Source organism: Thalassophryne amazonica, chromosome 15 (assembly GCF_902500255.1).
Source record: "Thalassophryne amazonica chromosome 15, fThaAma1.1, whole genome shotgun sequence".
Taxonomy (NCBI): Eukaryota; Metazoa; Chordata; class Actinopteri; order Batrachoidiformes; family Batrachoididae; genus Thalassophryne; species Thalassophryne amazonica.
Window position 1 is genome coordinate 74,811,840 of NC_047117.1, and position 9,488 is coordinate 74,821,327.

Below are 9,488 nucleotides of genomic sequence, written 5' to 3' on the forward strand. Positions count from 1 at the left end.
ATGAAGCAACTCAAAGCAGGCCCGGTGTGAAAGGGGCTTATACTTAATGTCATTCACTTGGAACTACTGTAACTATCACTGACCCTAAATCTGAGGGAGCAATCGGCCAATTTACAGCAGAGTGCTGTGGCCTCAAATTTAGAAGTACCAATTCTCATTTCATCTGCTTCACCTCCTTAAGTAGTCCAAAGACCATTCTGTTTGAAGAAATCATTAGAACAAAATTATCTGGAAAAAAGCAGATATTAAATCATACAACACCCATTTAGAAACTCTCTCTCTCGCTCACACAGACACACACACACACACACACACAGAATTTTCGGCAACACTTTGAGATTCTGTTTGTGGAAAACACGCTCTAAAACATGGTTTAGCTTTTGTTGAGAACAGTCACAAACATAGGAAAAGCTGTACATGGACAACCCTTGAATGCAAAAATAAATCAACTCGAACATGAGCGATGGAGAACATTAAGGGAGTGGACACACCTGTGACATAAAACTAAAAACTGCGCAATGACAAGGTGCCTGTGACATAATGGGTTACATAAGGCCTTGTGCAATGGTATTGTTTCTGTAAGGGTATTATGACTCAGGTAGCAAGAGATACGAGTTTGAATCTCAGATCCCTCCTACTGGCAAGCAGGAAAAATCTAGCAGGGCAAGTTTGCATATTTGGAATTTCCCCAGTGACAGTACGTGAGCACTCTTCAATCATACCTGACCTCACTTTGAATTCTCACTGGATCATGGAAAAATTCTTTAAAATATAAATACTACTAGTACTACTACCAAATAATAATAATAATAATAAAAAAGTAAGTGCCTTTGGCTGCTCCCTTGTTTGCACTCGGAGCTGCCACTGCAAATCGGAGGTGGAGCTGCATGTTGAATTGGCACAAGTTTTACGCCAGATACCCTTCCTGATGCGACTCCACGTTACATGGAGAAATGTGACAGGGGTGGGGTTTGAACTGCGAACCTTCCACACTGAAACCAATTGCACTAACCACTTGGCCACCACCCCTAATGATGATGATGATGATGATGATGATGATGATAATAATAATAATAATAATAATAATAATGAATTTTGTAACGTAACTGATCATTCAAAATATCCATTTAGTAATTTTCTATACAGACCTGCCACTTCACACTGATGGAAATCATACAGAAATAAAACAGGATTATTAGGCCATAATTAAAAGAAATATAGTCAATACAAGACAGTATGTCAATCCAATACACAATTACAAGCACAACAAAATATTCCAGGCTCTGCACATTCAGCTCACCATATACTGACAGACCAAGATGAGATAAGATTTGAAGTGTCCAGATGACAGCACTCATCAGGCTTCATAGCGCTGAGTGATTCACAATTCAAGAATGTGTCTTCTCTGATGACAGAACAGCATCATCACTCCCATTGTGTTTCCCAAATATTAAATATTTAAATTTTTATGAATTCCATTTTCCATCCACCATTCCATCCACCTGGACAACTGAGAGCCTACACAGAAACAGAATTCCATTTTATAAATTTTTTTTAATTAATTAATTTTTGGTTCAACTGGACACATCAAAGGCAGTAGTCAAGATTTTATTGTCTAAACAAGTACAAAATAACAATTTCAGTGTTGTAACTCTTATTGATTATTTGTATTTCTGATGTTTGTTAACTCTAGAAACTGTTGGGCAGAGATTTTAATGTGTGTGTGTGGGGGGGGGGCTACAACTAACAATGACAGTATTTTCATAATAGATTGTCTATTTTCTCTATTCATATATTGTGAGGTCCATAAAATGTTAGAAAACAGTGACAAATGTCAATCAGTGTTTTTCAGAGCCTAAGATGATATCTTCAAATATCTTGTTTACTACCCCACAGGAGTAAAGAAACTACTAAAATAAACCAGAAAGCATTCACATTTAAAAATCTGTAATCAGAGAATCTGTATAGAAAAAAAAACCTCAAAAGGATTCATCGATTATTAGATTAGTTGTCGAATACTTTTTACATTGCAGCTTTCGTGTGTGTATCTTTTTACTGTGGATGTTCTTTTTGATTTGCACAAATCAGTCTTTTCTAACATTTTTTTTGCCTCATTTCCATTTCTGACGTTTTTAGACACCTCTTTCCAATAATGATACATGTCTGTATTTAGAGATATGTTGGACATTTGTATTTATTTTCTCCACAGCTCCTCTACTAGCCTGTTGATCCACATTTAATTTAAATCTGATAGATTTTTAATTCAGCTTTGTAATTTTACTTGGGGGTGCTGACACACGTGTGAGAACCTTTGAGCTATGCCTGTGAATTTTAATCTGACAAAATTCACATTTCAGTCAAATATATCAGTATAGATTTTAAGAATATTCTCCATACAACGTTTACTGGTCAAAATTAAACATTTTAAAAATAACATTCACTATCAATTACAAATCAGCTAATATTCCGACTAGTCATAAATAAATTTCAAATAATAATGTCAATAATATGTATGTAATAAATAGTGATCTGACTTGTTATAATGACGTTCTGTTTGTCGGTATCTGTGTTACACTGTTGTAAACATCACTGTTGGAACCAGCAAGGTTGTATGACCGGTGGGTTCCGCCCACTCTACTCAATCACTGGTCCAGCACGAAAAAAACTCATTCAAACTGTCTTACTATTGGTCAAAGTTAGCTGTCAATCATGTAGAGTTTCTCCAAATCCCCGAGTTAGCTTAACCAGCTAGTTTTATAGACGTTAAAAAACAAGTGTTTACATAAATGGTTGGTCTAGCTGCGCATTTACAAGAGATTTAATTAAAAACAAAAGTCAATATGTCACTACGAGACAACACAGCGCAGTAAATTCAGCTACCTACCTGAGTTTAGTTATTCCTCTGACAACTGGAGCCAACGCAAGGACAGCTGGAGACAGTTTCTCTGATGTTAAAACGATCCAGATGTTACTTCAGGTTGTGCAGGATGCAAAAAGAGGATGATTACCATTTAGTACTGCGGCTCGCGATCATTTCTCAGCCAATCAGAAAGTCAGAACTCATTAATGCATAAAGGGTGGAGCGTGCGTGTGTATACGTGTGACGAAAGGCACCCGAACACGCCTCTCTGTCTAAAGTGCGATTTTGTTGTTTTTCAAAAAAAACGACTAACAAGAAAACTAGCGACTTTTCCTGGTGTTATTGGAGACTTCTGGTGAAGAAAATAAAAACAAACAAACAAGTAACTCAGCTAGACTGTCTCTTTTGGGTTACTTTTGTCAGTTCCAAGACTAAGAATGAACAGAAGAAAGTTAATTTGTAGTTCTAAACATATTTAGGATGTTTTCTGCTCACTTTTTGTTCCTCCCACAACGTTATTCCTCTCTCCTACAGCATCGATAACAATTACATGCAAATTGAGTGATGACATCAAAAAAACAAGTTCTTTGTTAGGCAAGGTGGGTCTGTTAGTGGTTCGTGTGATGGAAAGTTCTGTGTTGTCTGTTCCTAACTGTTGAGTTCTTTTATGTGGTGAGTGATCTCAAAAAGAACTGGACAGGAAACAGACTTCAAAGTTTAGATGTATTGAAAAAATTCAAACACTGATACAGAGGAATTATCTGCAGCACTGGGGTCTTGGACCAGATCACATGCTACATCTGGAACAATGAGCCCAGTTTTCCTTTCTCTGCTTTTATTTCTGTGCCCAAGCCGGCCCCATGTAGGCGGTCCTTAGCCTGTCATGAATTAATGTCTATGTGATTGGCTGCAAAGTGAGGTGAAGTAGGCAGGCGGGTTTCTCCTCACGTTGCGTTCAAGGCCAGTATGTAAAAATCTTAGTGTTTGTGTATGTCTGCAATATAGTGTAGTGTTACGCAATTGAGACATTGAGGCAAACAGCAACAACCAGCCTCATACACAGGCGGTTTTTGGTACGGGCCAACTGGGCAGCTGCCCAGGGTGGTATTTATGGGGGGCGGCACCGTGGGCACGAGCACTTAAAAATAATAATAACCATCTGCTCTGCAAAAACGGTTTGACTGTGTGTGGAACTGGCAAATTGGTGGCCCCTGCAGCTACACATGTGCCCTTGCTTGCTGAGAAGAACTGTATATAGAAGCAGTGTGAGAAAGAGAGGGGCCCGCGGGGACAGTTCACCTCTGGGTTTTCTCTAATCGAAGGGACAAGAGGGCGATGGTTCATGGGCTAAAGTCAGTTAGCTTTCCTCCAAATAACGCACATCTCATTCATAACATTATAAATACAGGCCTATAATTCCTGCACATTTTTCTAAATTGTGTGAAATGGCTAATTAAGAAATAGGTGATACAAAACGATTAGTGGTCACCCAGGTGAAGTGATTCGGCGGTTGTCTCCTGCAGCTGTGCCCCCAGCTACAAGTGGCACAGGATGCAGCTGAATGCTCTCCATGTGCTCAGGCAACCGGGGACAGGCCGCTCTCCTCCCTGTGCAGTCTGCTCGGCTTTGGCTCCGTCCACTTAGGACGCAGAACCAGAACTCTGCACCACATGTCTCTGCAGATCATCCAGCAAATGAGTCAGGCAGCCAGTTTATGAAATAAAAGGCATTTAAAAGCATACATACAGGGTGTAAGAACAGGTTTGAATCTCAAACTGCCCACTTGTGGAAAAAAAGTTTGCAGAAAGGACAGCCTGCCTATTTGTAAAGACGGCTTAGAACTTGTGCTGTGTTCACATTACTAGCTGAAGTGACAATCTTTTTTGTGTGCCTGCAGGAGTGTGTTTTTTTACAATAATTTTCCAGCAGCTGGCAACTATTTTTGTTGTCATGTACACTCACAAAATGATAATAGTAATAATAATAATGACATTTAAATTAGACTTATCTTAATAATTAACTGGTTTATTTAATGGCGAAAAAGAATCACATTTGATTTATTGGCATGGGAATGCTAGTAACATTTCAGTTTAGATTTTGTTCTGAAAACACTACATTATCATATTTCTGTCAAACCTAAAACTTTTGCAGATTAGTTCATGCTAAGTATTTACACATTTAGCCTAATATTTACAAACATCAAGCTAAATATTTAGTGAAATGTTGAGACAAATATGTACCTTAATAAAAGAGCTCATTTTTAATTATTCCTCCCTGAAAGACAGATTAATAAAGTGTCTAATAACAGTTTATTGACAGTTCAAACTTGCAATTCATGGATGTTTTGTATGAGACTTGTATTGTAGCCTGTGGTCTTTTGATGTCAATTTCAAATTTCAGGGGCACTTCTAGAATATTAAAGATAATATTAAAATAATAAAAAAGGGCAGTTTGTGCAAAATTTTGTGTTTTTTTGGGGGGGCACTCAGAGAGAGTCTTGCCCGGGGAGTGAGTCAGTGTAGAACCGCCACTGTCCTCATATATGTATTTTTGTCAGAGTATCAGTCTTGCAGGAAACAATTGAATAGAAATGAATTTCATTGTATTTTCAGTGATTCTCCTACCACATAACTGTCAAATATGTTTTTTCTTTTCACAAATATGGGACTGATAGTCAAAAATATAATTAAAATACACAGGTTTTAAGTAAAACAGTATCAAAATTTTCCACCAGCCTTGCAGCCGGCTATAGTGGCCGCCAGTAACATTTCCTTTTATAGGGCCCAAAATCCCCGGCGATGCCCCTGCCACTAATAATGGTGCACTGCACGAGTGTCAGGAGATGGACAATATTTGAAATTCGAGGTTTGTTCAGTTTTTGAATGGGTGGTTCAAACCCAAAATAATCAAATAAACGAAGAGATGAGAGAGAGAAACAACACACACACACACACACACACACCACACACACACACACACACACACACACACACACACACACACACACACACACACAACACACACACACACACACACACACACACACAACACACACACACACACACACAAACACAACACAAACTTCAACTGCTTACTCCAATAAAGGGTCACAGGGGCTGGAACCTATCCTAGTAGGGAAAGAAACCCTCCCTGTAATTACTAACATTTTTATGACTTCTTCAGATAGACAGAATAAGAAGTAAGCCAGAAAAAGTATTACTGTGTGATTCATGCAGTGATGATACCAGATTTGCCAAAAACAAGTGACAAGCTTTAACAACAAGCCTAAAGTAGTGAGATTTCTTGCTACTGACTCCTTTTTGTGTTTTCTTTTCTTAATACCCGTCCTTCACCACAGTAAGATCTGCACTAGGGCCCCCAGGAAGGACTGTGTGGGCCCATGGTGGCTTACTAACTGTATGGTGTGGTGTTAGATTTTACAGGCACAGATTATGACGTTTCACTGTCAGTGTACCTTGATCTTATTATTGCATTCAGTTCACAATAAAATGAGTTTAGTAACTGTTGGGGAATAGAAAATAATACTGTTTGAACATCAAGTGGGACATTGTCATCAGTACTTGTCATCAGTAGCACAACATGCAAGATTTATAGATATAATAAAAAGTCAAGACATTCTGAAATAGTTGCTGCGAAGAAGTATCAGGAACAGAATCCAAAACTATAAAGATGATTTTTGAAAGCAGAAGAAAGGAAACACCGGTTTCACGGACGACGAAAAACAAAACCGCTGACACGGGCGGGGCCAAAAGATGGCAGTAGCGCAACATCATCCACGTAGTGTCGCTACTGTTTAACAGCCGAAAAAGAGGAAGAAGAAGAAAAGAAAGAAGAGGGTCCAATGAAAATCTGTACAGTTGATCACGCGGTACCAAACAAACTCGCAGGGGTAGGAAAAATTCAAAAATAGCACAAACAACATTTTGATTAAAACAAACAAGCAATTGCACGTTATTTTGCATGGGTAAGTGATTTTATTTCAATACTATTTTAATTTTCCAAGCAAAATATACTCTTCCGTTGTCTTCTACTTTAACCAGTTGGCATATTTTGAAGCTTTAATCCAACCGTTGTTATAAAAGAAAGTCGTAGTCCTCTTAGGAAGGCTACTGCTAACAGCTGCACACACACACACACACACAGAAAACACTGCTGCTTTCAATATATTGAGCGTTTGTTTGTTTGAATTGTGTCCCCGTGTTTTTCCTCTTTTCTATGACCTACGAAGAAAATGTGTATTGTGCAAATGGGCAGTTTTTGCCTGTTGCCTTATCCAGCTTCATGGTGGAGTGGCACAGAGAAGGATTCTCTTAACAAGCACATACGTCACATACTCGTAGTCCACCACACTAACTCACAGCTCCCTGAGAAAACACTGATAAACTTACCGTTGACGAGTGATGCTTTTCTGTAAACTTTTACAAAGTGCAGTTGTGTGATTTTTTTTTTTTCCCCTGTTTGACCTCAAAATCAATCGGCTTTTTGGGGTCAACATGCGTGACACCCATCCCACCTTTGGTGACATTTAAGCAATTACAACCCCAGTTCCAATGAAGTTGGCACGTTGTGTAAAATGTAAATAAAAACAGAATACAATGATTTGCAAATTCTCTTCAACTTATATTCAATTGAATACACCACAAAGACAAAATATGTAATGTTCAAATTGATAACTTTATTGTTTTTGTGCAAATATTTACTCATTTTGAAGTGGATGCCTGCAACACGTTTCAAAAAAGCTGGAACAATGGTATGATTATCACTGTGTTACATCACCTTTCCTTCTAACAACACTCAATAAGCGTTTGGGAACTGAGGACACTACTTGTTGAAGCTTTGTCAGTGGAATTCTTTCCCATTTTGCTTGATGTACGACTTCAGTTGTTCAACAGTCCGGGGTCTCCTTTGTCATATTTTGCGCTTCATAATGCGCAAAGGCAGAAGATGTGCTGCTTTTGGTACAAAACCATCATGACAACAGGACCACCTCAGAAAAAAGTTGCATTTTTTGTCATTTATTTTCATCACTCTTAGTGTGTAAAGGTCTAAAAGGATCAACTCACTGTCTTTAACATCACTTGTCAAAATGATTGTTAGCATCAAACTCCTGACTCACCTCTGATGATTACATTGTTTGCAAGAATTCCACTTTAGAAACATTAGTTTAGGAAGAAATGAATGAGTGCGAACTGGGAAAATTCTACCGTATACATAAAATACCATGGAAATTAATGCTTGCAATCTAACATGTAATTGTCAGTACTACGGGTGTGACGATGCACCTTCGTTATGGTCCAAAATGGTTCAAATCACAGTACACTCCTGTCAGCTTTCCTAAGAGTATAGAACAAAAGCCTTGCACAAAATAAAAAAATGGAATAACATTATTTGAAATGTACAGCTAGCATGAGGATCTGCATTTTTCTCAACCTGAACATTCTACCTCAAGTTTTTACAGTGCATTTTGCAGAATCACATTAAAAACAAGCATGTGAAGAAATATAATTTGTAGTCAGTGTTGCAGAACTCACTTTTAGTGATACACACCTCATGGTTCCTAAGTTAAATATTGCAGTTTCTTGGTTTCATGGGTTTTGTTGCATCCTATTCTGTACATTTAGTGGTACAGTGACATCTGACGAAATATGGTCTGGCAGGTGTATTTTTTTTTTCTTCTTATGTATCAGTTTATATCAACTCTGCATCAATCTTAAGATGTTAGCTGAAGCGGATTTGCTTACTGCTGCTCTGACCCATGGATCTCTCATTTCTCTCTCACTACACTCTGAAGCTGGATGTTAAATTTTCATCTACATTTACACTTTGAAGATCACCAGTGGATAAATAGTCCCTTTTAGTAAATGACTACCATTACCTATATTTTGGTGTAATTAATCATAACATGCAATAACATTAATAGCTACACTATGCAAATGGAAGGTTCGGAATACCGCCGTTCGAGATCTAAGAGGACTGTTTATTTTCATTCATTCCTTCCTAAATAAAACTGTGGAAAAAGGGAATTTGTCAATCACTGAAAGGTGAGTTGAGCACTCAGAGGTGTGACAATGCTATGAGTAATGCTATAAAAAATTAACCTGTCAATTAACATATAAACTCAAAAATGGTGGGGGGTAGACATCATCCACAGAAACATGGTTCTAGTGAATCAGAACTTTCTGTAGTTACTACTGGATGCACAGCAGAGATTAGTTGTTTACCTTTAGCAAGGCACTAGTTTTATGGATGGGAGCAGTTTGGCCATTCATTAGAATTTCAGCTGTTAAAACTGTTTAGTGAATCATTCTGTGTCGTGGTGTTAACCTGGAACATGATGTGCATCACTGGTGGGCACAGCTAACATCTAATTAGATTCTCCATTAGCGGATTAACTTTTTGGCTAACTTTGAAAGCCATTAGTAGACCAGTTGCGCTAACCTTAAGTCAGCAATTTTTTTTTTTTTTTTGTAATGTTTCACAGTCAAAAAATGCGTGTATACATATTTGTTCCTCTTGGAACTTGGACAGTAATCCAGTAAGCAAAACTAACACATTGCATGAAAGCAGTTTGATTAAAATTTACATTTACTTCTTAATTCTTCTTTTT

General features: G+C 37.9%; 1 protein-coding gene and 1 long non-coding RNA gene across 2 annotated transcripts in view; one reads left to right on the forward strand and one right to left on the reverse strand.

The window, feature by feature from the left end:
* Positions 1 to 3,053, reverse strand: part of LOC117525905 (F-box only protein 8-like) — a 25,142-nt gene extending 22,089 nt beyond the window's left edge. The window contains exon 1 of the mRNA XM_034187853.1: positions 2,885 to 3,053. The gene's annotated coding sequence lies outside the window, so the exon portion shown is untranslated. The remainder of the gene's footprint in view (positions 1 to 2,884) is intronic.
* LOC117525906 overlaps positions 1 to 9,465 on the forward strand; it is a 20,217-nt gene extending 10,752 nt beyond the window's left edge. Inside the window, exon 3 of the long non-coding RNA XR_004565165.1 lies at positions 9,120 to 9,465. This is a non-coding gene — a long non-coding RNA (uncharacterized LOC117525906). The remainder of the gene's footprint in view (positions 1 to 9,119) is intronic.
* Positions 9,466 to 9,488: the final 23 nt, after the last annotated feature.